This window comes from Eublepharis macularius, chromosome 11 (assembly GCF_028583425.1).
Source record: "Eublepharis macularius isolate TG4126 chromosome 11, MPM_Emac_v1.0, whole genome shotgun sequence".
In the NCBI taxonomy this organism is placed as follows: domain Eukaryota; kingdom Metazoa; phylum Chordata; class Lepidosauria; order Squamata; family Eublepharidae; genus Eublepharis; species Eublepharis macularius.
Window position 1 is genome coordinate 72,617,899 of NC_072800.1, and position 26,457 is coordinate 72,644,355.

Here is a 26,457-nt window from a genome sequence, read left to right on the forward strand (position 1 = left end):
TTTTGACTTCTGGAAGCAACCAGAAGTTAATGCTTCAAGACAACACTACATGAAAAGGGGACAGGAAAGATCGCTAGAAGGGAACAGAGAAAAGGAGGCTAGTAGGGATGCCAGGTTACCTACTTTGATGGGCAACCTGCTAACCTTGGCTCCTCTGAATCCTGACTCTTGAAAGGGCAATGGACATAGATGGGGTTGCTGAAACAGCGTCCCAAAACATGGAAACATCGCTTTTGGCTGTGTAACCAGAAGTGACAATACTGTGTCACAAGATACTCTAGGATTTCCCTGAAACCCTCTGATTTTTACCATAGAGTTTCAAGGAAATCCTAGAGCAGTCCACAATGTGGAAATATCATCCATTTACACAGCCAGCAGCATTGCTGGACACCATGGTTATGTCTCTGCTGCTGCTTCTGCTGCTTGCCCACCTCTCCCCCCAGTTTCCCAGAGTTTACCAGCCAAGGGCTAGCAACCTTTTCAGCTAAAGACATGGTAGAGGGAGTGGTAGTGGTGACCACACCACTGAGTGGTAAACTTCCTCTACCATTTGCAGTGATGCTGTCAGGGATAGAAGTCCAGGAGCCCAGCCTGTGGGCTGAGCAAGAAAGAGAGACCACAATCAGATTGCAGATTCTCATTTCAATTATAAGTTACCATCAAAAGAAGGAGCTTTAAAACCATTGTCTAGAATGTACAATTATCTAAACTGTAGCTAGTTTTTTTGCTCCATCTCAGTTAGTTCCCTTCCATTCTCCAGCCCCCCACTCCACATGGCTTTTGTCCATTAAAGTCCTGTGATCTCAAACATAGCCTTTTTGGTGGTCAAAGGGGAACCCTTTCCTCCTTTCTTCAGCAGTAGAAAAACTGATTGGATGCAAGCCAGTATCAGAAAAAACTTAGGTGGCAGTGGGCTCATGTGCCACCTCAAAGCAGAAACAGAGGCTTTCTACATTCTAACTGATCAGATATTTGCAGGGAAATTATGTGGAGGAGCTTCATTTTTACAAGGTAGAAAAGGAAGAGAGCTGTAGTGGGCAGAGTGTTGGATTAGGATCTGGGAGAGGTGGGCAGAGTGTTGGACTAGGATCTGGGAGAGGTGTAGTGGATTGAGTGTTGGACTAAGATCTGGGAGACCTCAGTGTGAGTCTCCACTCTGCCATAGAAGCTTCCTGAGTGACCTTGGGCCAGTCACTCTCTCTTAGCCCAACCTACTTGTGTACATACTACAGACTTTATCCAGATGTTACTGATTTCCCCTTGCACCCTTGCCTCAAGTGACACTTCCGCAAATCAGGGCACTCTCTTCGTCATGCATCTGACGAAGAGAACTGTGATTCTCGAAAGCTTATGCTACAATAAAATTGGTTAGTCTTAAAGGTGCTACTGGACTCTTTTTGATTTTGCTACTACAGACTAACACGACTAACTCCTCTGGATCTATCTCCAGACCATAGTATTTAAGGCCATAGCAGACATTCACTCTCAGATGAGGAAGGCCTCTTCATAGCTTTAATCCTCCATAGTTTCTGCCTGAGTGTGGATCCCTTTTGGGAATGTAGTCACTTTCTCTTAGAGTTAGTGGAGTATGAGCTGGTTCATTTGATTTCTGAGGACCGATCACTCACTTGCTTTGACATGAATTGCTTTTACTTCTTTAGACTCTGGGTGCTCCAAATTGAAGGATTATTGGTGTTCTTCTAAAGGAAGGACATACTAGTCCAGAAACCTGCACATGTTGTTTAAAACCATTCTTTGCAACATTGTGGATTTTGTTGGCCCTGATCTTGGGGAACCTTGCAAGGATTGCAGAAGGGACATCTGAATACAATTTCTGTAATTGGTTTTCCCCTTTGGCCCAGCCATTCCACACCCTGTTGCCCAGCGTGTTCCAGTGCCACCGCCTTCCGTATTGGGAAAGTGGTAGAAAAGGGATACATTCCCCTTCTCCTGAACCCAATCCAATTCCTCACCCGATTGTCCAAGATTACTGTTAACATTTTTTTAAAAACTAGATTTATGAATGTGTTTGCTGCTGTCATGTCTGCTTGGGCATTGCTGTTTTCCTGTTGATGAGAGCTTCATGTCTCCAGATGTGCAGAAAGGGTTACAAAAAACAAAGGGACGCATGTCAGTGAGGGATATTCAACCACTGGCAACGCTTTAGCTCACAAGGAGCTCCCATGAAGCCAGTACAAGTCTGTGTTTTTAAAATGAACAAAGAAAGAAAGTTTGGGGGGTGTTGCTATGGAGGTTGGTTGCTTTCATATCTTATAACAACTTTTTCCTACTGTTCTAGGAACTCAAGAGTGGTACATGTAGAACCAAACCCACAGAGTAGTGCATACAGAGACATCAAATATAATTTTTGTACCAGGCACTGAAAGTCTTGTTAGTAGCCTTTTGACTACCTTTGGCTACTTCTACCCAGAGGTGGGAAAAGGCATCCTCACTGGGGAAGTAGTGGTGTGTCACGCAAGTGGGTAGGAGCAGCATGCGCTCTCCCTGTCCCTGCATCACCTGCCGTGGTTGTCATTCCCACCTCCTTTCTCTTTCGCACCTGTAGCATTGGTGTCAGAAGACAATGAGAAGACAACCACCGTGGGTCCCTTGTGGTCCAACAACACCCCCCTTTCCCCTCTTCCACTTTCCCAGCTGAGCTCTATTGAATGGCTCAGCTGAGAAAGCAGGAAAGCCTTTTAAAGGGCTGAAAAGGGAGGAGGAAATGGGGGATTTAGCTCCGCTTTTTGAAGGCAGAACTTAGTTCTGTCCAGGGCTTTTTTTCTGGGAAAAGAGGTGGTGGAACTCAGTGGGTTGCCCTCAGAGAAAATGGTCACATGGCTGGTGGCCCCGCCCCCTGATCTCCAGACAGCGGCGTGGAGGGCAATCTAAACTCCCCTCTGTCTGGAGATCAGGGGACGGGGCCACCAGCCACGTGACCATTTTCAAGAGGTTCTGGAACTCCGTTCTCCCGCATTCCCCCTGAAAAAAAAGCCCTGGTTCTGTCCCTTTCAGGGAGAGCATCCACATGGATGTCCGCAGTTTCTCCAATGGGCCAAAGAAATTTAGTTTTTTATTTTCTCTAGCTTATCAGGGGAAAAGACTGGAGCCACATTATTTGAGCTTGGATTGTGGACATCCCACTGCCCACATGGGGAAAAATTCCTTTGAGGAAGCAGCCGTTGTCCTGTTCTGTGGGTTTATTTTCTTGTAGGGTCTTGCCTGTGCCACTCCTTCCTGTCAATGAGATTTCCTGTAACATTAACTCTGTACCAAGCAGTAACGGCTCAAGTCTTCTGCGAATACTAAGTACAGTGTGTACAAACAGGGGTGCCAAAAATATCAGACAGGAGTGAAAGCAGTTCACTGCCATGTTCTTGGGCAACTTGCATCACATTTATAGTATCTTCATAGCTGGACAGTAATGCAATGAAATACAATTCTAAGCTTCTGTCATTTGAGATAGGAAAATTTCATGTTTTCCTCGTATGTTAGATATTAGGAAAGAATGGGGAGATATGGAATTATCAGGAGAGGTTGCCAGTAACTATAATTAACAAACAAGATCCAGTAAACTGTATTTAATCTTAGCCAGATACTTCTTTAGTGAAACAAAGCTCCCCCCATAATTCTGACAGCTGCAGATTCATGTCTATTCTTCTTCTGGCTTCACAGTTTCATTAGAAATGTTCCTTAATGGGCCAAAAGTGCCATTTTCCAAATATATATAAGGACATCATGACCTTTGCCAGGAGACCTTTGTCTCCTGTTCCATTTCTTCATGGCCTGTATGACATTTTCCACCAGCAAGTGAAGACTTATTTGTTTTGTTTGGTATTCCCTCAGTGACCCCTCCTTCCTGCCCACCATTTTAATTGTTGTTTTTATGTGTTTGTATGTATTTTAGCTCTTTTCATTATTTTTATGATGTTGTTGTTTGGTTGGTCTTAATGGTTTTTAAATGTTATTTTCTGCTCCATCAAGGAAGCTCACGGGGTGACCTTGGGCCAGCCACTAATTTTCAGCCTAACCTACCTCACAAGGTTTGGTGTGAGGAAAAAATGGAGGCAAGAAGAATAACGTAAGGCACTTTGGGCCACCATTGGGGAGAAAGGTGGGGTATAAATTAAGTTAAATAAATAAATAAAATTTGTTACATTCTACATGCACACTTAGAATCTGTCTAGAGTGGGGTGGATATGAATTTGCAATGACACAAAATAGAACTAGGAAAGGGTCCTGCTCACTTTTCATGAGACGTGGCTTGCTTTGACATGGTGGAAGCATTCACACAACACCACCTCCAGTCATCTACCTGCTGCATTTTCCTCTGCTTTGCTACAGTATTTCTGAAAAGCTGCAGTCAGAGCAAGTTTGCACACCATGTAGACAGAAAGGTGTGCAATTTTGTACCTCTGTCCACATCACCATTAATTTATTGCCGTTATTTCCTTATGCCTCTCCGTTCCTCCCACTCCAGCTTTAAAAAAATCATTAGTTGTTATATTGCTATAACATATAACACTATAGCAATATAGTATCTATTGAATTTTTTAAAAAGCTAGAAAAAGTCCTCCAGTAGTATGGGATAGTGGTGGTAAGGACAAAAGAATGACCATAGAAAGCGTATCGATGCTCCACTGCCACTGCAAATGCCTCTGCATTTGCTGTGGCAACAATTACACAAGGGAGAATAGTAGGTGTGTAGATGCAGCTACGGGTGAATAACTGCCGCTAAAAAAAATTTAAAAACAGGAACATTTTCTTGAGTGGACATATTGGCTAGGATTGTGGAATGGATCCTAATCATTGCATGTACCTAAATAAAGCAGGGGGGCACGACCACTGTACAAGCAATTTAGATTTCAAGTATGGATTTAGTTCTAAAGTATGGTTTTATGCAGATGAGCCTTAATTAAAAAAATAGCTTGCCTTAGAGCAATGAGTTTGTCTGGGTTGCTTTAAGAATACAAATCCATTCTCCTTACAGCTTTTCACTTCTTCCAGAATCATAGTGTAATAGTTGCAACAAAAGATCCATTCCTGCAGCATTCCACATTTCCTCTAGTTTATTAAAGACATACCTGTCCCCTAAGCTGTTTCTCGCATCTCAGAAACAAGGTCTCTTTGTGGGTTATTTATTTTTCTAGGTTTATTGCTGAGTGGGTGCTTTACAGTAACTTTATGATGCTTGTAACCTGTTGTTTTGCCATAACACAAAATGCAACTCTGTTCATTTTATTCACAACTTGCTCCTAATTCTTGCAATTTGATACTTGTCAGCTAAAATCTAGAAGTACTTCAAGATGGGCGCAAGCCATATGTTCACCTTTCTAGATGTTCTACAAAAATCTGCTAGCAAGATTAGCGACCTTGAAAATGCAGTGATACCCCCTATACTTGATACCAGATGCTACAACTGAATATGAATTATTTTTTTTCTTTGCAGGGCATCATTTTTTTATTTTGCTTCTTGATAATGGAAACAGATGATTAATAGCTCTGACTTCACATCAGCTTATTATTTTTGATTTCATACTTTATTCATACTCAGCTTTTTTCCAGGCAGGAGTGTAATCCTCTGTGCTATAGAATGTCTGAATGAAAAATAGTTTCATTGGATATTCTTTAGTTAAATCTAAGGTTGCTTCCACATGGCAGGAGTTCTTCCTGTTGTTTTCATTGTTGCTGCAAACACAGGCATGTGCACAATGGTAAAAACGCTTCCAGATGGAAGTTTTCTGCACATTGTCCTCTGACAGCCCCTGGCAACCTTTATTTTCCTTGTATTTTTCTTACAGTGCCAACTCAGGGCTTGGGGGTGGGGAGTGGGGGGGAAGGAATCAATGATTGCTATAACACTATAACATTAGATCGCAGAATGTATCAACCATGAAGGGCAGAGAGCAAGAAAATGATGCCAATGTGGGTGGGATCTTTAAAAATGTGCATCTTGCGACCCAGATGGTATGATAACATACTTGGACTGTAGTAAAGAGTCCAGTAGCACTTTTAAAACTAACCAACTTTATTGCAGCATAAATTTATTACTTTATTGTAATAAAGTTGGTTAGTCTTAAAGATGCTACTGGACTCTTTATTATTTTGTGACTACAGACTAACACGTCTATCTGCTCTGATACTTGAACTATGCTCTTTCCAAAAAGATAGAAGCAAAGCAGGTTTGGGAAAGAGAGTACTGAAGATGAGGAAAGGATGATGTGTGGATGAGTCCCCTGCAAGCACCCCCCCCCTCTAAGTTGCCAAATTAAGTTGTCATGGATTTATAAGCTTTTACCTGCAGCAGGGCAGCTTTACAATCCTGCCCTTTTAGCCTGGCTGGACATGGGTCATCTTTCACGGTCTTCCAAAGGATAGAAGCTTCTAAGGCAGACTCTACTCCTTGCTTGAGTGATCGTCTGCTCGGTCGCAGACTTTGTTCCCTGTGATTGTATTGGACTGGGCTGGGGATAGGACTAGTGATATGAAGTCCCGTGGAGGGTGGGAGGAACAGAAAATTCTCCCACCTTTCTTTTCTGGTTTTTTTTTTTTTTAGGAATAGAATAAAAACAGAAAGGACTGAAAAAACATTGGTTTAAATATTTTTACTCTTTTTCCTGCAGGCTTCACATCTTTAGATGGGACTGGATCCAACCCAATTTAACTGTAGCTACTTCTGGTTCTCTATTGAGTTGGAGGGTGACTTCTTCTGGCGTTGCGTCTGTGCTTTTAATAACTGCATAACAGGAAAAGGCTAAAAAAGGAGTTTTTTTTTTTAATCAGCCGCTATAGTAGTAGTGGTGGTGTCATACTAGGCTCTAGGACACCCAGGTTCAAGTGCCCACTTTGCTATGAAGTTCACTGTGGGAGAATCCTAACCAGGTCTACACAGAAGAAAGACTTGTTTCCCCACCCACCCCCAGGAAAATGACCTTAGGATTTGCAGCCTGTGTGACTTTAGGGCATCAGTCTCCGTCAGCCTGACCTATCTCACAGGGCTGTTGTGAGGATGCAATGGAAGAGAGGAGAACTACATATACTGCCCTGAGATTCCTAAAGGAAGAGTGGGCTCAAAATACTCTACATAAATAAAATTTTCTGCCTCAGGACTGCCTATTAAAGAAGCATATTTATTTGTTTGCGTTAAGAATCCAATTTGTTTTGGAAAATATTATTTACACACACAACACACACACTCAGGATACACATTTATCTTGATCTACTTTGAAGCAGCAGATTGTTACAATACTGAAAATAAGCAGACTATCGATTGTCGTTCACTGTTACTCTTTTCAATCAGCGTGAATCAAGAACTGAAACTATAGCGTTCTCTTCAGGCAGTATCTAATCACAGAGGATTAGTTCTACTCCATCTTCCCGCTTGGGCTGCCTGTATTAATAAGACTAATGTTTATTGCCAGGTTATTATAACTGGTTTTCCATAGGCTCTCCTCTGTGCCATGTGAGTCTGGCGTTCAGTTCCATACTTGGACTGACTCCAGATACTCATAAATTAATTAGTGGCTGCTTATGCTGCCAGCTCTCCTTTCATTTCTGCTCTTTGGAAGGTGGATGGAGTCTCCAGCTGTTTCCAGAAATTCCAGTTCAGGCACTGTGTTTGCTGCCTCTTTTTTCAGGGGGCGGGGGGGGGGGGAGATTAATTATTATTAAATGATTAGATGGAAACTTGCATCTGAAAGAGGAGGAGTAAGTAGGTAGCTCCTACCCAGTCATTGTGAGCTAAACACAACTTCTCCAGTATATTAGTATAGTCTTGGCTTTTGTATTCAAGACAAAGTTCCCAGTCCTTCCCATATGGTTCTGTGTGTTTCTTTTGGTCCTAGGTCAACTAAAGGGATGCCACAAACTTTGTGGCGAATGTGCTTGATAGACAGACATAGCATGTTCAACAACTGCAAACACCCATGAGACAAACCATGAATCTGTTCGCCGGTCTGCCGTCCACCATAGATGGCTGTCAAACAACTTTGCGGAGGTTCAGTAACTGCAGCAGGAGTATCATTCCTTGCCTTGTGGGCACTTTTGCATCTGTGCAATAGACAAGATGATCCTATCTATGACCGTGGATGATTGAGTCAGGTAATTAAATGACATGACGGGGGAACGACATCTCCTGTAAGGGGATGTGAAAATGTGCATGTGTGAAACAATATCAAATCAAAACAAATTTATTATTACGGTCCTAGACCAGCAAAAGAATTACAGGAATGATCAGTATTACAGAGATAAACTAGAGAATACAGAATAAAAGAATAAAAGTACATTGCCTTACATTGCCTTAAAATATTTAAAATATTTAAAATTTAAATTTCAGCATACCATAACATAAAAAAAATATCAATAACACAGACATGAAAGCTAATACTTTTTATAAAAAATACAGTATCTACTTATAATTGATGGCTGATTGATTTTGCTTATTGTTTATTTATTCGATTAACTGCTGGGACAGTCTGTGGAACAACAGGTCTGTGGAAAAGGGGGAAAGGGAAAAGTAGGGTTCCTAATGGGCTGTGTGAACATGCACATGTATGAAACATTGTCAGTTGCCCTGTGCTATACAGTTTGAATACATGGAAAGTAACATGAGAGGCTTGAACTGATCAATGAAAAAATGTGACCAGCAAATAGACCCTGAACTGAACTGTTGGTCGTTTGAGCTTCCCTACGCTGTGTGTTTCTGTAGGTGTGCATGTTCAATATAATTTTTTTTCAATTTGAATTTAGAATATCTTGAAGTTGCTGTGGAGTATGCTATGTTGGGGTGCTAGCTTTGACTGGCTGCAACAGCTGATCTCTGGAAATATGATGCAGGATTAACTGGTGTGATAACCATTTGTAGGGCTGTTTTTGCTTGAACATTTGTAAACAAAACTTATAAAGATACTGTCAGTCTCCAGTATTCTCTCATCCAAAGAAAGCAATCCAAAGCAGGTCTACTCAGAATCCTACTCAAGTCTATTCAGTGGAGTTTTCTCCCAGGAAAGTGTTCTTGACCTTGGAATGTCTTACCACTTGAGAAAATGGGAAGAGTGAGTAACAGTACTAACCCATGTCAGTACACCATGCAGCTAGTATAACACTTACTGATTACATCAACAAACTTGTTTGCATACTAGTGCTTGGATCATGCATTGTTGACATGAAACACTTCATGCATATAGGCTAGTACATGAACTAAAAATCTTCAAAAGATTACAGTTGTTACATACCCACGTGACTAAAGAGTGGGGGCATAGCTCAGTGGCAGAGAGTTTGCTTTGCATGCAGAACGTTTCAGGTTCAACCCATGATATCTCCAGTTAAGTAGTAGGTGATGTGAAAGGCTTCAGCCTGAGACCCGGGAGAACCACTGCCAGTACGAGTAGATAACACTGACTTTGATAGACCGGTTAAGTCCACGTCACATGTTCTCAGTTCTGTTTGGCAGGTCCCATGTAGCTGTGGACACATTAAAATTGGCCCTAACTTGGTCAAAATTTTGCAGATGAGCTTTGATACTCAATGCTTTCATAATATTTTCATTGGATGGAATAAGGATTACAGCCGCCGGTGGTATCCACCTAGTAAGATGATCATAGCCGTAAGATTTGGGATTAATTAAACTTTGTGTCTGTAACTCATTCCAGAGCTTACAGTTGCAGAGTTTAAAGAAGGAGGAATATGGGACCACAATTCCCAACCAGAAGTAAGAAGGCATGTTCCCGATTACAGTCTGTGTGACTGGCTTTTTCCTCACTACCCTGGCATATTTATTTGCTGTTCCAGCTAATAAAGGCAAGAGGCTGCAATGCTCATAATTCTTCCCTCTCCTTAATGACAAACCGGCCAGTGAGTTTTTAGAAGAAAATCTTTCTATGGTATTTTAATAAAAATAATTAGAAATGTCTGCTTCCTCCCACTCTTTACATCTAACCATTTGGAGTGGAGGAAGCGGCACATTCATAGAATTGTTACAGTAGAAACTCAGTTCCCCGGAGGGCTTTTCAGTCCCAGCAACTCCATCTCCAGTCAGAGCACATCCTGCAGCCAGGCCTGACAGCTCTGAGGGAACCAAATGAAACTATAAGAAGTGTGCAGATGATTCTGTGCATGTTTCTTCAGAAACAAGCCCCTCTGGGTTTGGTGGAGTTCACTCCCAAGTAAGTATGCATATATTTGCAGCCTTGGGGCCATACAGTCTTGAACATGTTTGCTTCAAAGGAAGTGGCATTGCTTTGAATGGAACTCTCAGCCAAGTAAGACCCGTGCAATGGGTGGGACTTCACTGACATGTGAACTAATATTATAAGTGTATTTGAACCACAGTCTTTCCCCTCTGCAGTCCTGTTGACTTCATCTTTTCACTTCAGCAACTTAAGGAGGGGCCTTGGCACATTACCATGTTAAATACGAGGACATGCATTTTATATTCAGGTAATATACATTATATTCAATTAGTATCATTATACAGTAGGGGAATCTCTGTTGTCTGCGGGAAGATGGCATAAATGCCATACTTTGCATTTCCAACGTGCTTTCCAGTTGTGAAAGGTTAGTACCTGAATTCTTTACCTGTTTCAGACACACCCACAGACCCTCTTTCCCATGCCAACCATCTCTGTATTGCAAACCAGGCCAGCTGCTCATTTATGGAAGTGTATGCTAAAATGAGTTGCATTAAACAGGGGCCAAGAGTAGGGAGAAGGGAAAATGGGTACACTTTTATTGGGATCAAGGACAGGAGGATTTCTATTGCAAGCCTGTATGGCCTACCTATGTCACTTATGGAAAAAAATGTTTTTTGTCATGAATCATGTTATGAGGGGGGCAAGGAGAGTGTTACACATTTGCATGGGTTTCCAGATAAGTGGTATTTAGGAAAGCTTCCTGACAGCGAGGCAGTCTGGAATCTACTCTGGCTTTCTCAACACCTACTATTTTTAGGTTGCATTTCTAAGAACGCTTTCCTGTGAGTAAGCCCAACTGAATAAAATGGGACTTATTTCTGAGTAAATCTGTCTAGAATTGCTGCCTGTAGATTCTGGAGGCTGCACCTACAATGCAAGTGCTGTCAGTTGGCAGCTGTCAGTTGGGAAATTCCTGGAGATTTTTTGCATGGAGCCTGGGGAAGGCGGGTTTTGGGGAGGAGAGGGAGCTCAAATGGGAGCCAGTTTGATGTAGTGGTTAAGAGCGGTGTGGGATTCTAATCTGGAGAACTGGGTTGGATTCCCCACTCCTCCACCTGAAGCCAGCTGGGGGACCTTAGGTTAGTCACAGCTTCTAGGAGCTCTCTCAGCCCCACCCACTTCACAGGGTGACTGTTGTGGGGATAATAGTAATATACTTTGTAAACTGCTCTGAGTGGTTGTTAAGTTATCCTGAAGGGCCGTATATAAATTGAATGTTGTTGTTAATAATAACGTCATAGAGACCTAGATGCCATTTTTTCTAGGGGAACTGATCTCATTTGTCTGAAGATCAACTGTAAATCTGAGAGATATCCAGGCATAGGGTTGCCAGCCTCCAGGTAGTGGCTGGAGATCTCCCAGAATTACAACTGGTCTCCAGGCCACAGAGATCTGTTCACCTGGAGAAAATGGCTACTTTTGGGGGTGGGCTCTATGGAATTATGCCATGCCAAGGTCCTTTCCCTCCCCAAACCCCACTTTCTCCAGGTTTCGCTTCCCAGATCTCCAGGAATTTCCCAGCTTGGAGCTGGCAACCCTATCCAGGCATCACCTGGAGGCTGGCACCCCTATAAGCTACAAGGCCTTGGGCCTTGCTACTGAGTTGCACCAACTGATAATGTATACTCGAAATGGGATTTATGGTGGTGGGGAGGCGAGGACTGGGCGAGAGCTCAACTTGGCCCCCTTAAGGAAAAGTAAAGCCGAAGCAGGAGGGCAGGTGTGAGAGGCGGGAAGCTTCCTTTTGTGTCTGCGTTTGAGAACCATAAAGCGCTCTCTCCTTTATGAGGGGAAAGGGTCGCTTTGCTGGCCTCGGACATAGAGCTCCGGTTGACGTCAGCCGCGTGGGAATAAGGAGGGTGATAAATACCATCTCCACCCCCAGCAGCCGCTCAAACGAGCTGTGGAAACAGAAGGGGTGTGTGTGAGTGAATATCTTTCCCCTCTACCTCAATATTAACTGTTCTGCAGTGGAAGGAAGCAGCGCAAGTTGAGGTCTGAGCGTCCCCCCCTCCATTTTCTCTTCCTCCTGGACCTGGAGGGGGAATTTGATCAGACGGCCTTTCTGAACCTGCTTTTTACTTAGTTTATATCCCACCTTTCTCCTCAAGGGGGAACCTAAGGCAATTTATATCAGTCTCCTCCAATTATCCTCGCAACAACCCTGTGAGGTAGGTCAGGCTGCAAGTGTGTGACTGGTCATCCAGCAAGCTTCTATGGCAGAGTGGGGATTTGAACTTGGTTCTCCCAGATTCTAGTCCAACCGTATAGTGGAATAAAACAGGTTTCCAGTGGCTCCTTAAACTAAAAGACTAAAATTTATCCTAGCATAAGCTTAAGGTGCCACTGGACTCCTGTTTTATTTTGCTGCTGCAGCCTGTCATGGCTACCCATTTGGGAATTGCCTTATAGGGAGGTCATGCAGGCCTATTGATTATTCTGCCTGGCAGAATTCAGGCAGCCCTAAAGTGAAGTCCTGCTATCTGAGATTCTTAAGTGGAGAGGCCAGGTATTCAACCTGGGCCTATCTGCAGGCAAAGTGTGAGCATTGCCAGGGAGTTACGTATTCTTCAAAGGAACAAAACCAAACAAAGTTCTCTCTTAATTTTCAAATGTAGTTCCACAGAGCCCTGAAACACTCATTTTGGTTCCTAGATCTTTATTTGCAGTTCTCTTAGAAATCAAAAGGGATTAAATAAGCCCCCCCCCGCCAACAACTTTGGGAGTATCTCAAAACCTATCGCCAGATCACTGGGGGTGGGGTCTGTTCTCTGGGCTGTACAGCATGTCTTGCTTGCAGTTGTGACATCTCCAGTTAAAAGATAGTAGATTATATAAAAGACCTCCACTTGAGACCCTGGAGAACCACAGCCAGTCAAAGTAGGCAACACTGGCTTTGATAGATCAGTGGTGTGCTTCAATATAAGGCAGCTTTTTGTGAGATTCAGTATGTTGATACCTTTCCAAAAGTTCTTTATACCCAATGCACCTTTAAACAGTGACATACACATCACTCACACAGGCAAAACACATACAAATAAGGAATCAGGATTTTAATAGGCATGCATGCCAATAATTCCGCCTCTCATGTTTCCAAAATGAGGGGTGTGACTGGGGATAGGCACAGAGTCCTCATAAACACCATTTTTGACAATAGTTCCAGCACAAATACATGTTGTCCAGTATAGCTGTTTAGAAAACAAGATTGCAGCCCAAATAAATGATTTCTAGTATTAGAACAACGTCAGAGGGTAGAAGTTCTTCGCTAACTGACTAATGCTGGGAATTAGAGATTTCCTTAGCTCAGCTCTCATTAGGAGCCAATCTACACATTACTCAGAATGAGGTAGTATTCTGGAATACATCATTTCAGGCTGCAGATTGGGGGGGGGGTCATATTTTTTACTGTGCCCTTGTCTAAAAACCTCCTTTTATAGGCTTCCTCAGCTCTTTGTGAGTTGCGGGAGAGGTTCGGTTCGGACCAGGTTTGTCCTGGCTCACAGCTTGTACCTTAGTTACTATGCTATTCCTGTTGGAGATTTTCCTCTAAACCTTTCTAGGTAGAATAATTATTAATAACAATGTTTATACCTATGAGACTTATTTTTGCAGTTGTGTGTCTTTAACTCACATCTGGAGCCATATAAATCTTGTTCTTTGTTTTTTCACTGTGAAGAAAGGGAACAACCTGCTTAAGAGGCACACAAATGAACATTTGGATCAACTGTATTGTGGGTTATTGGCAGGGCTTTTTTTCAGCTGGAATGTGGTGGAACGGAGTTCCGGAACCTCTTGAAAATGGTCACATGGCTGGTGGCCCCGCCCCCTGATCTCCAGACAGAGGGGAGTTTAGATTGCTCTCCCTGCTGCTCGGTGGCACAGAGGGCAATCTAAACTCCCCTCTGTCTGGAGATCAGGGGGCGGGGCTACCAGCCATGTGACCATTTTCTCCAAGGCAACCCACTGAGTTCTACCACCTCTTTTCCCAGAGAAAAAGCCCTGGTTATTGGGATGACTGACTAGTGTCTTTTGTGTCCCAACTTGCCGTGCAAGGGATGGGGAGAATGTATTGCACATAAATGGACATTTGAACTGGGTAGGAGTTTGCAGGGAATGGTTTCCTGATGATTTCCAGGATGTCTTTAAGATGCAGACCTTTTCAAATTGCAGGTCCTTATTTGTGTTTTCAACAAGAGGAAAAGGGATCTTCGTTTGAGGAGTCACTGTACAGAACAGATGTTGGGACAGAAGATCAACCTACAGGACCTTGGAGAGGACAGTCTATGAATAGCAACTCCCTTTATTAAAGACGGTTCTAAAAATGACATTAAAATATGTGGGTCCAGTAGCAACTTAGAGACCAACTAAATTTCCAGGGTGTGAGCTTTTGAGAGTCAAAGCTCCCCTCATCAGAGAGAAAGGAAGGCTATAAATGAAGTAAACAAAGGGAGGAAGGTGGGCTATAAATGAAGTAACAAATAAAAAAGTAAATAATTGTACAGAAGAGCACATATGACTTGAGCTATAGAATTATTTAGATCTTGGAGTGCAAATCTACATTCTAGCTGCATCTTTGAGTCAAATGGGGAAGCACCGTGAATTGGTCCTACCCAAGGATGAGTTTGAACAGAGACATGGGAGGCTATAAGAAGACAGTGGTATGTATCCTACCTTTTCCTCCAGCCTAATTTCCTCCAGCCTAAGGATGTTTCTACAACTTAAGTGGCTCATCTGTAGGAGGAAGAGCCACTTGCTGTACAATCCTAAGCAAAGTTACACCCTTCTGAGTCCGTTAAAACCCACAGATTTAGAAGGGTATAAACCTGTTTAGGATTGCGCTGATGAGCTGCAAGTTTTCCTGTGCTGGAAGAAGGCTTGGGAATGCCTTTCTCAGCAACAAGATATATTTAATAACTCCTGGCATTTGTATAGTGCTTTCAAGTCTTTGCATAACTTGCAATATGCAAGATAGGTGTCTGTTATTATTGTTCCCATCTTGTAGAGGTTAAGACTAAGATATTATTACTACATTTTTATTCCTCCCTTCCTCCAAGGAGTTAGGCTGTGAGAGGCGATTATGATCGGTCACTCAATGAGCTTCATAATAGCAAGGGGATAGGAATTAGGGTCTCCCATTCCTTGTCCTAGAAAAGGGCTATTGCTCAGTCACAGAGCATCTGCTTTGTGTGCCGAAAGTACAAGACTTCTCCACTTAAAACAATCAAGTAGAATCATGGGTTGGAAGAGACCTCCAGGGCCATCTAGTCCAACCCTCTGCACAATGCAGGAGATTCACAACTACCTCCCCCCATCAGGTAGGAGGTGAAGTGACAGCTGTGATTCTGGACAGCCACAGTTGGTCCAAGCAGACAATACTGGCCTTGATAGACCGCTCAATATAATGCAGCTTCTTGTGTTCAAATTGACATCTGTTTCTAAGAAAGAGCCAACACACATTCATTTGAAAAATAAAACAAGGGACCAGTATCTGTATAAATATCTGATTTGAATTGCAAGCTCATCAGTACAAACGATGCAGGTAAAATAAGTATTTTTCAACATGCATTCAAAGATAAACCATGTGTACGCTGTATGCAGAAAGATTTTTTCAGATGTTCAGTTTTGGTGCTCAAACTACACATAGCAGGCATATGTTACACTAAATCTTCCTGATATGTGCAGTCACCACTGAATGTGAATGGGGCAACACAATATCTTCCATATGTGTACAGGTTTGGAGTGTGCAAATGTGTTTCCTCCCTGGGGTTTCCTTTGCATGGTCCAAAGATGAACGAACCCACATGGAAAATACATTGCCCCAGTTGCACAAAATGGGGTTGGCACATATCAGTAGGATCACATGTAAAATGCTCCCACTGTATGTGGTTGGAGCACTAAAATCACATGTCTAAATAGAGCTATATACTTCACCCATATACCTGTTGGATCAAAGCATGTAGAAGAGAAGCATGCTCCCCCCCCCCCCCGCTTGCCACTCACACACCTAGGCCAGTTTATGAGTATGGTGTCTACATGCAGAGGACTCATAGACATGGCCCTGGAGATGGGGAGTTCTACTTCTCTAATGATCCTCGGAGTGGAATGTGCCTCTTCTAAGTGTAGGTACTGGGATGATCATGTGCAGGAAGGGGAGTGGACCGGCGTGCTTCATGACTGCTCCCCTCAAGCTGTGTTGATTCAAGGTGTGGATGGGTCAACAGTTGATGACTAAGTGCAGTCCTAAAAACACTATTCTGGGGGGATTAATCCCCACTGAATAGAATTCCAATTAGTCCTGCTTAAGATTGATCTCTAAATCAGCCATGTTTGGGTGTGTACAGGTCTTTGAAGCTTTGTGTTCAAGTTTTCTACGTCTATGTTTTCTGTGTCTAAGTGTTTCTATTGAGGGTGAGTGTGGTGTAGTGGTTAGAGTGACAAATTAGGATCTGAGAGACCCAGGTTCAAATCCCTGATCTGCCATGGAAGTTCACTGGGTGACCTTGGACCAGTCACACTCTCTCGACTTAACCTACCTGAAGAAGGGAGCTTTGACTCTGGATAGCTCATAACCTGGACACCTTGTTGGCTGCTAAGGTGCCACTGGACTCAAATCCAGTTTGGTGTAGTGGTTAAGAGGGCTAGGATTCTAATCTGGAGAACCAGGTATGATTCTCCACTCCTCCACTTGAAGCCAGCTGGGTGACCTTGGTCAGTCACAGCTCTGTCGGAGCTCTCACAGCCCTACCTGATTCACAGGGAGATTGTCATGAGGATAATAACAACACGCTTTGTAAACCACTCTGAGTGGACATTAAATTGTCCTACAGGACAGTATATAAACTGAAAATTATTATTATTATTCTACTGTCACAGGGATGTTGTGAGGAAGAGAATGACATAAACTGCTTTGACTTTGAGTTCCCATTGGGACGGAAGGCAGGGTATCAATGAAGTAAAGATGATTATTGATGGTTGTTGTGGGTTTTCCGGGCTGTATTGCCGTGGGCTTGGCATTGTAGTTCCTGACATTTAGCCAGCAGCTGTGGCTGGCATCTTCAGAGGTGTAGCACCAAAAGACAGAGATCTCTCAGTGTCACAGTCTCTCAGAGGTGACACTGAGAGATATCTGTCTTTTGGTGCTACACCTCTGAAGATGCCAGCCACAGCTGCTGGCGAAACATCAGGAACTACAATGCCAAGACCACGGCAATACAGCCCGGAAAACCCACAACAACCATCGTTCTCCGGCCCTGAAAGCCTTCGACAATACAAAGATGATTATTCTTATAGTCTGTCTTTCTCACTGAAATCCGAGGCGGATTACATACTGCAAATGAATGCAATAGAATCAGTAGCTGGGACATTCACAGAGCAAAAATACAGCGTGTGATCAACAGTTAGGCCATTGAACGAAAACAGATTCAGCAGCGTAAAAATGATGAGCCTTACTGGTTTGCCTAAAGCTGCCTAGTGACTTTGGTTCTGATCTGGTTATTCAAATGTTTGCAAGCCGCTTCGGGGAGCTCCATTTGAGGGCTCCGAGCGCTGGGAAACTCTGGCACCTTCTCCCGGAAGGGTGCAAAAACCAGAGGGGGGGGGGCGAGGGTGCCCGTGGCCACCTGCGGCAGCCCAGCTCCCGCGCCTGCCCGGAGGGAGCCCTTCCAACCAAGGCGCCGCTTCGCTCGGCAGCCTCGTGTCCCCGGCGGCGCCCGGGGGAAGGGGAGGAGGAGGCGGAGTCCTCCCCTTCCGTCCCAGCCAGGAGTCACTCGAGAGCCGCTCGCAGGCAAGGGTCAGTCGCGCTCGGGCAGGGCTGGGAGTGCTGCAGCCGGCGGGCGCCCGAGCGTCTTCTTCCCCCTGGGGCGCAGCGAAGCCGGCAGCTGCGGCGCTCTCATTGGGCGCCCGCCCGCCTCTCGCCTCCTCCCTCCCTCCCCCCGCCGCCAGCTGCTCGCTCGGCTCTCCTCGCCTGCTTAGCAGTAGCGGCGGCACAACTTTCGCCTTTGTTGGGCAGTTCTGGTCGCGCTCCCGCAGCCGCCGGGGGAAGGAAAGCTGCGGGCGCAGCGGGCAGGTGGCTGCGCGCGGCACCCCCGCCCAGGTAAGCGACCCCAGCCCAAGGTGGGGAGGGGCAGAGCAACCTGGCGCCCCCGTCCCTCTTTCCTCCCCTGGCGCTGCAGCCAAGAAGGGGCAGCTTGTGCAACGAAGCGCGGAGCTGCAGTGGGGGGAGCGGGCCGAGGGGTCTCTCTCGGCTCCTCTTGCCTGGCTTCCAGGGACCTTTGGCAAAGGGGGACAGGAAGCCCGCTCGCGCCCGAGGAGGAAGCGGCGACAAGGGGCGCCTTACCCAACCCTCCCCGGGAGAGACCCCAGGCTGGAAGGCGCTTCTCTGGCAGGCAGCTGGCTGCAAGGGAGCCGCTGAGCTTCCGGGCTGGGGCAGGGGGAGGAGAGAGGCACGCTCCCGCAGGGCGCTGCAACAGGCTTCGGCGCGCCGAGCTACTCGAGAGCAAGGGAGCCTTTGTCGCCTACGGCTGCTCGCTTAGATTGCATTTGCAGCATTTTTGCAATTGCATTTTGTGTTAGGGTCGCCCCTTCCCCCTCCAGTTCGTATCTAGTTGACAGCCTTGTGTTAAGCCTTCAGTTGTCCCAGGTAATGTCTGTTTTTACGTACTTCGTAGGCAAACTTTCTCATCTGTTTCTGTTCCTTCATACGCTTGCTTAGGGACGGTGGGAGTTCGCGCTGTTGTGAATTAGTCTGTTTTGCTGTCTGATGAGTTTGGCTTTAGAAAGGCGTTTTAAACGAAAGTTCGGTAATGTTTCCATTCAGAGCTTTGTGAGGTTTTACGAAAGCTTTCCTTCCTTCCACGAACGTCTAAGCCAAATAACTCTGTTTTGGAAATGTTCTTTTCTTACTTCTGGAAGGCTAGCAAAGTCAACAGGGACATTGTGCCTGTCCCTTTTGGAAGGGAACGAAATTGATATTTGGTTTTGTTGCCCTGTATTGTCTTTTAAAATCTCTTATTTTAGTAGAAGTTCACAATACTAATGTATTTCTGTTTTTTTTCTGCACTCTATAGCAGCTATAAAATGGGTTGAGGTAGTTCTTGACACTGAAAGGCAAGAACCTCCTTTGAATCTTTATTGGGTAGCTACTTGCACATTTACAATATGGTCTCATAAATCCAATCTGGTGTTTTCCAGTGTTTAATTCCAGTGAGTCTTTTTTTACTTTGGTGCAGTGAATAGAGTTGCAAGGGGGGAGGGAGGCTGGGAGTTGGGATTACTTGGAAAGACAACTAAGAGCTTTAAGACATAGGGGTATCTTAACAACTCTTTGTAAGTTTACCTAGTGTAATGTTTCATAGTATAATGTTGGTTCTTCTTCACTGTATCTTAAGTTGGAGTTAAGATCATTTAACTACCCTGGTTTCAGTCTAACTTCAAACCAGGGATGCTAAGAACTACTTAGACAAAGGCTTGAATCCATTCCTAACTATGCCTTCAGTTGGTGAAAGTATCTTCTGATAGCAGGAAAAGGATATTTCTCTCTAGTTCTGCCCTCCTGCTGCATACCCTACTTTGCCCTCCCTGCTGCTGTTCTGGAGGGGGGGTGGGGCTGGTGCCTTCCTTGGGCACAGTTTTGCATGCCAGAAAACTTCTACCTCTGCGTATGCTGAAAAAGGTCCCAGGCAAGGATTCGCACAAGGTACTCAGTAGAGGATCTGCTTTGCATGCAGAAGGCCTCAGGTTTGATTACTCTGCATCTCCACAATTAAAAAGAAAAGTTCTGCTTGAAGCCCTGGAGAGCCACTGCTAGTCTGAGTAGATAATTCTGACCTTGGTAGATTAATGGTCTGACTCCATATTGGGCAGCTTCGTGCATGTTCACACTTAAGATGCTTAATTTGAACAAGTATGCTGCTATCTTGTGCCAGAAGCATCTTCCACACTTCTGAGCCCCATGGGTGACTTTTGCCCACGAAATGTTGTATTCATGATTCAAGCGCCCAGGCTGCTTCAAAGCAACTTTCAGTTGTACCTGTTTCTTAGGCAATATTCTTGGAACTGAAGGTTTTGCACCCTGATTCTAACTGGGCTTACTTGGAAGTAAATCCCATTTGATTTCAGTAGGAATTTCAAGTAAATGTGCTTTATTAAGGCTGAAGTTAGTCTTAGGTGGACTAGTAAAAATTTCTTCATCAAGAATGGTACATTGTTGCTATTGGACACCTTCTGTAGAGATTTGAGAGAGATAGGATGAGGTAGAGCTATCTTGTTATTCCTCTTCGCTTGTTAAAACCTACAAACTGACAAGCCTCCCTTGTGCTTTATATTGTGGAGTTCCTTTCACTTGTACTGCAATCCTTAGCACACTTATAGAGATTAACAGTATCATCTGAAGCGAAGTTACACCCTTCCAAGCGTGTTGAAATCAGTGGGCTTAAAAGAGAGTAAGTCTGTTTAGGATTACACCTGTGGACTTAGTGGGATTTACTTCAGAGTAGACACATTTAATTTTAGTCTTGCTTCAAGCCAACTTTCTTGGAATCATTCAGAGCACAATTAATAACAAAGTAGATTGTAAGTGGTTCTCTATTCAGCTGTGATGTACTAACATGGGTAGAAGATTATGACCCAGAGTTAAGTGGATCACGAAAGGGGGGGAAGTGGTGGAAAATTCTTCACTCCCTCCCTCCAGTGACTTGTATTGAGTTGAAAAAATTGTGATTCTTGGATATTTTTCTCTTTACTTCAGTTTTGTTTGCACGGCAGCCTTGTAATAGCAGTTGGCCTTTCTTATAACATTAGCTTAAACAAAAGGAGCTCGAGTCTGCAAACACTTAAGCTACAGTAACTGTGTTGTCTTTTAGGTGCCAAGAGATACTTGTTTTTGTTGCCACAAACTAACATGGCTACCTCGCTGGAACACATAAGTTTAGGGGTAGTTTGTTTATATTCAGCAGAATCAGATGGTGATTTTTTTTTAATTGCCTGGAACAGAATGTGCACAATGCTTTATGGAGCACAAGAAGGCCAGTCCCTGCCTTGAGCATGAGCTCAGTTTCTGCAGGGGAGAGGAGCTAAGGGGTTGTTCGAAAGTTCTCAAGTTTTTTTCCCCCCCTGGGCTGTGCTGCTTCAGGAAAACTTTCTAGCACAAAAAACATTTTGCATCCCATTTGAAAGATGAGGGAGAAGCAATTCTGCACCTTAATCAAGGCATTCCAGAACTTTGGGGCAACTGCAACAAAGGCCCTGCTCTTCACAACTGTTGTTAATCTTGGTCAATAGATCAGGCCCTAGTTTGAGTTAAGAACATCAGTTGCCAGCCTCTTTCAGGGACTGGCATCTTACCATCAACTGGCATGCCATAGACAATATAGGATTCTTTTCTGTTTTTACACTTCTTGTTTCTAGAGCAGTTTTAAATATATTTCAGAGCTAAAAATCAGTGTCTGCCCTGGCAACCATTGGGAGACAGGGAGGGTGGGGGGGCTCGGGGGCATCGCAGCACTCACTGTTTCATCACATGCACACCTCTGTACTCTGCTGTGACGATGTCACTTCTAGAAGTGATGTTGATGTGGGGAGGTGGGAGCACAATCATGCTTTGCACCAACCAGGGCCAATTACTTAAGGATCAGCCCTGGCGTGAAGCGTGCGCATGCTCCTGCCTCCCATGCAATGACCTCACTTCCAGAAGTAACATCATCATGGTAGGGTGTGGAGGTGCGTGCGCCCATTGTCTGCGATGCCTGCTATTTATTTATATCATATTTGCATCCCGCCCTCCCCGCAAGCGGGCTCAGAGTGGATAACAACCTTAAAATCATTTAAAAACGTTCCATCTTAAAACACTAAAACATCATATAAAAATAGCAGCCCTCTTTTGCCTGGCGGCAATAATACAACTAATAACCAATGATACAGCAGTACAACTGGATACAGCAGCACAGTAACAGCAGCTGAAAAACAAACAGTGATGGGCAGCTTTCACAGGGAGGGGGAATAGATGTTGCATGAGTGGAGGCTCAGCCATGAGCCTGGTGGAACAACTCTCTTATAGGCCCGGCAGAAAGATAGTAAATCCTGCTGGGCCCTGGTCTCAGTAGACAGAGCGTTCCACCAGGTAGGAGCCAGGACTCAGAAAGCCCTGGCTGTAGTCGAGGCGAGGCAGGCCTCCTTGGGGCCAGGGACTGCTAACAGTTGTTTTTCTCCCGAAGACCTGACAACCGCTGTGACCTGTGCCTCCATTTTCAGGGAGGCATCCAGGATCACCCCCAGATTCCTTACCCTCGGAACTGGCACAAGCTGTGCCCCATCGAGGGCCAGGAGCCGGAGTCCTGAACCCAGTCCCCTACGGCTCAAGTACAGGACCTCCATCTTTGTTGGGTTCAATTTCAGTCGACTCTGTTTCAACCAATCAGTCACAGCTGCAAATGCACATTCCAGGACATCTGGAGCTGAGTTGGGCCGGCCAGCCACAGGGCTGGATCTAGGGTTGCTGGCGCCTGGGGCAACCCTAGTCCGGCTCCTGGTGTGGCGTGATGACGTCATTTTGATGATGTCATCACGCAGGCCGGTGGAGGCAGTGTGCGGAGCTAGGAAGCCACCCACGCCATTCGCCTCCCTGCAAGCGAATGGCGTGGGCGGCCTCGCAGCCCCCACGCTGCCTTTCACCTGCCCCACGGGACAGGGGGAGGCCAGCTTGCCACGCGCCCCCTGTCCTGCAGGGCAGGCAAAAGGCAGCACAGGGGGCTGCGAGGCCGCCCGCACCATGCGCCTGCCCCGCAGGACGGGACAGCCGGCTGCCCCCTCTCAGCCGGGGCAGGCGAATTGCGTGGGTGGCCGTGCTGCCCTTTGCCTGCCCTGCAGGAGAAGGGGTGCTCGACAAGCCGGCTGCCCCCTATCCCACGGAGCAGGCGAAAGGCAGCGCGGGGGGCTGCGAGGCTGCCCATGCTGCTGCTTGCGCGCTCCGGCAGCTGGCAGCTGCTCCTGGTGCCCCCTACCTGGCGGCGCCAGGGGCAGACTACCCCCCCTGCCCCCCTTGATCCGGCCCTGGCCATCCATCATCAGATACAGCTGGGTGTCATCTGCATATTGATGACACCCAAGCCCAAAACTTTGCACCAACTGGGCAAGGGGGCGCATGTAGATGTTAACAGTAAAGGGGAGAGTATTGCCCCCTGTGGGACCCCGCACACCTGTCTCCTTCCTGCTGGCAGAGGGGCAAACCACTGGGAGCTTGCTCACCACTAGGCAACCCTATCCTTGGGCCAGTCTGTCACTCACTTGGCTTAACCTAACCTCCCAGGAGTGTTAGGATGGGCAAACAATTTCTTGCCTGCACATTTTGGGTCAGAGAAACAGTGCAGGGGGGAGGCAAGAGCCCTGCGCCGTGATCTCAGTCCTAATCCGGCCCTTGTGGTGCTTCTGAGTTGAGATTCCATGGGGAATCTTCAGCTGGTGTCCGGCTGCAAATTCTGGTAGTGATCACATGGCAAAGGTGACATGTAATTTGGCCCAGAGTGGGGAAGTGTTTCTCAAAGGTGCTTAGGCTTTGACTTTGGCCTACAGTTAGGAACTTGTCTCTCCCACTGGATATGTCCATGTCTAAGGAATGACACTTTCCTCACCTGAAGAGTTACTCTTAAAATGGTCTTGGAGATTTCTGGCTCTCTTTCATGGTACTTCTGTTGGCATCGGTGTGTGGTGCTCTTTCATTTCACTTAGCAAATTCCGAAGCCCTCAGTTGATAGAGGAGGGATCTACCGCGTGAGTCACGGCTCCTTCTCGTGCCAGTCTGGAAACTGCAGGGTGGTGGCTTAGGAGATGGTGGCTGGTGTTGGAGGGTGCCCGTGGTTTTAACTGTGTGTTCTGAGCTTCTTCTCTCTATCACACTCTTGCCAAGCTGTCATGGTGTCGCTGACGCTTTTGATGAAAGACGATTACACACTTGTTGCTCTCAAAACAGTAATCAGTTGCTTGAAAGTAAGAAAATGGAAAACGAAACTTGTCAGAAGGGAGTCTCTTGTGCTGTTACAGCCCATGAGGAAATGCGCATATTGTGGCATCCCATTTCTTTCATATTTCGTCTCTGGAGGCTGTGTGGACACTTCCTGATTACTTCATATGGTGGAGCTTGAATTTGGCTGTGGATGGAACGGGGCTGGGCATCGTGTTACTATTCCTTTCCTGTGGTAGCATCCTGTTTGCTTTTGATGCAATAGGAAGTTTGAACTTCAGCAGTTTGCTGTAGTGGTAAACTCGTATTCAAATAAAGATTGAATTATTGAATGTCACTTTGTAAATGAGGCCATTGAAATAAGCTGATGAGAATCCTTCATAGGTAGATGCCCGTGCCCTTATGCAGCAAACTTCTCTAGTTACATTTACAGGGTCTTGTGTTTTTTGCCCTTTTCTTGCAGTTTTACAATGTTAGCCTAATTAAAGAAATGCAACTTCTCTACCACGGGGTTTTTAAATCTGGCTCCTACTGAAAGTTTGCCATTCTGCCCTGGCACTATCTGTGGAAACGCGAATTTAATTACACTTCCTTAATTGCAGAGTGTCAATTATGCCTCTGGGACTTGAAAATATGGTTTCGTGCGGGTTGATGTCTGATGTGTAAGTTTCTTCAATTCTTTGCTGAGCTCCATGTTCAGAAGCAGTCTATCATTTTAGTATTCAATTCTGAGGGCAAGACGAGAGTTGCAGTTGCCTTTGTGTCCTGCTGCTTTGCTTCCAGAGATGTGTGGCTGGCTACTTCTGTAAACAGAATGGTGGGCCAGATGCTTTAACCTGATCCCAGCAAATCAACTCTTAGGCGGTGCAGAGATGGGGAATTTAATTCTCAAATATATTTCAAGATGTGCTAAATTTGTTGTAATATGTTTAAAAAGGGATTTTCTGTCTTTGCTACAATTTTATGCTTGGCTATAGGTTATTGAAATGATAGGATTTTTGAGTGACGTATAGTTATACGTTGGTAATGCAAATCTTGTAGATTCTGAACCATTCCAGTCAGTTTCCTGAAGTAATTTCATTACCAGACAATGCTGTCTCTCTTATTGTGCTAACTCCTATACTTCCTAGAATAATAGCAAATCATAGGGGAAAGACAATGGCAACCATGCCCTGCTCTGAATTGTCCTGTCTGGAAGGGGACTTTGCTCCAGCTGGATCGCAACGCAAATTGGGCACGTTTTCTCAGCGTAGAAGTGGCCTTCAGTCTAATCTCTCTGGATGATTGTGCTCCCTCTTATCACAGTTATTGTGCAACAGATGTTCTGTTGTAAGATGTTTTGTAAACTTTCCAAATCTTAATAAGAAAATGTAACTGCTTCCATATGATTTGGGGGTGGGGGGTGTTTTCTGTTTGCTTAGCTTTTACGAAGAGAAGATTCTAGCCAAGGGCGTTTAGTGAACACACTAGTTTTAAAAAATTAAATATATGTATGCTATACATACATTTACAAGATGACAAATGTATAGTCCCTCCCAAGCGTTTAAAGCACAAAAGCAAGACTTCTTGGATATATGTGTGTAGGGGGGTTGGATGCATTCTTGGGCATTGTTGAGTGTTGAGGAATCCAGTGTTGGATTTTGCGCCTCTGGCTAGAATTAAACTGATGTCTGTTATCTTAATACAGTAGGAAGAGCTTTGCTTTAAGTTCTAAGCAACAGGACATCACAGATAATAACATGAATTTGAATGAAAGTTGAATGGTTAGTGGAGAACAGGAAATATGTTAGATGCTGTACAGTTAACTGCATCAAGGTGGCGTGTGGCTTTTGTACGGGTGTTTGCACCTTTGGTCAGAAATAACAAAAGAACTCCCTACCTAAATATCACATTACAATAAAACATCAAGTTGAATGCAAAGAACAATGAATGGATTTTCTCTCTCTTATCTTTTTCCCTGCAAGAGGTCTCTTGTGGATTAAGGGACCCTTGGGATCACTGTGTACACATCAAAGGGGACTACACAAGATGGGGAAACTTCTCCACAAATAGAACAAACGTTTGCACAAGAGTGTGTGTGTAAAACTTCTGCTGATTCCTCCTCCTTCGTTCTTCACATCCCACTGAATCCCCTTAATCCAATGGTGACGCGTTTGGGGACATAGAGGGTTGCAGGGCTATCTGTGCCATTCACAGTTTATCAGAACTGTGGTTCTAATTTTGAAAAGAATCGAGACACCTCAATATTTTCTCCCTTTGATGTGGTTTTCTCAGAACTTTCTGCTAACTACAGTTCATGAGAGTATCCCTTTCAAA

General features: G+C 44.9%; 1 long non-coding RNA gene across 1 annotated transcript in view; it reads left to right on the plus strand.

Annotated features, from left to right (window-relative positions):
* Positions 1-18,007: 18,007 nt before the first annotated feature.
* LOC129337277 (uncharacterized) overlaps positions 18,008-26,457 on the plus strand; it is an 85,698-nt gene continuing 77,248 nt past the window's right edge. Inside the window, exon 1 of the long non-coding RNA XR_008597806.1 lies at positions 18,008-18,282. This is a non-coding gene — a long non-coding RNA (uncharacterized LOC129337277). The remainder of the gene's footprint in view (positions 18,283-26,457) is intronic.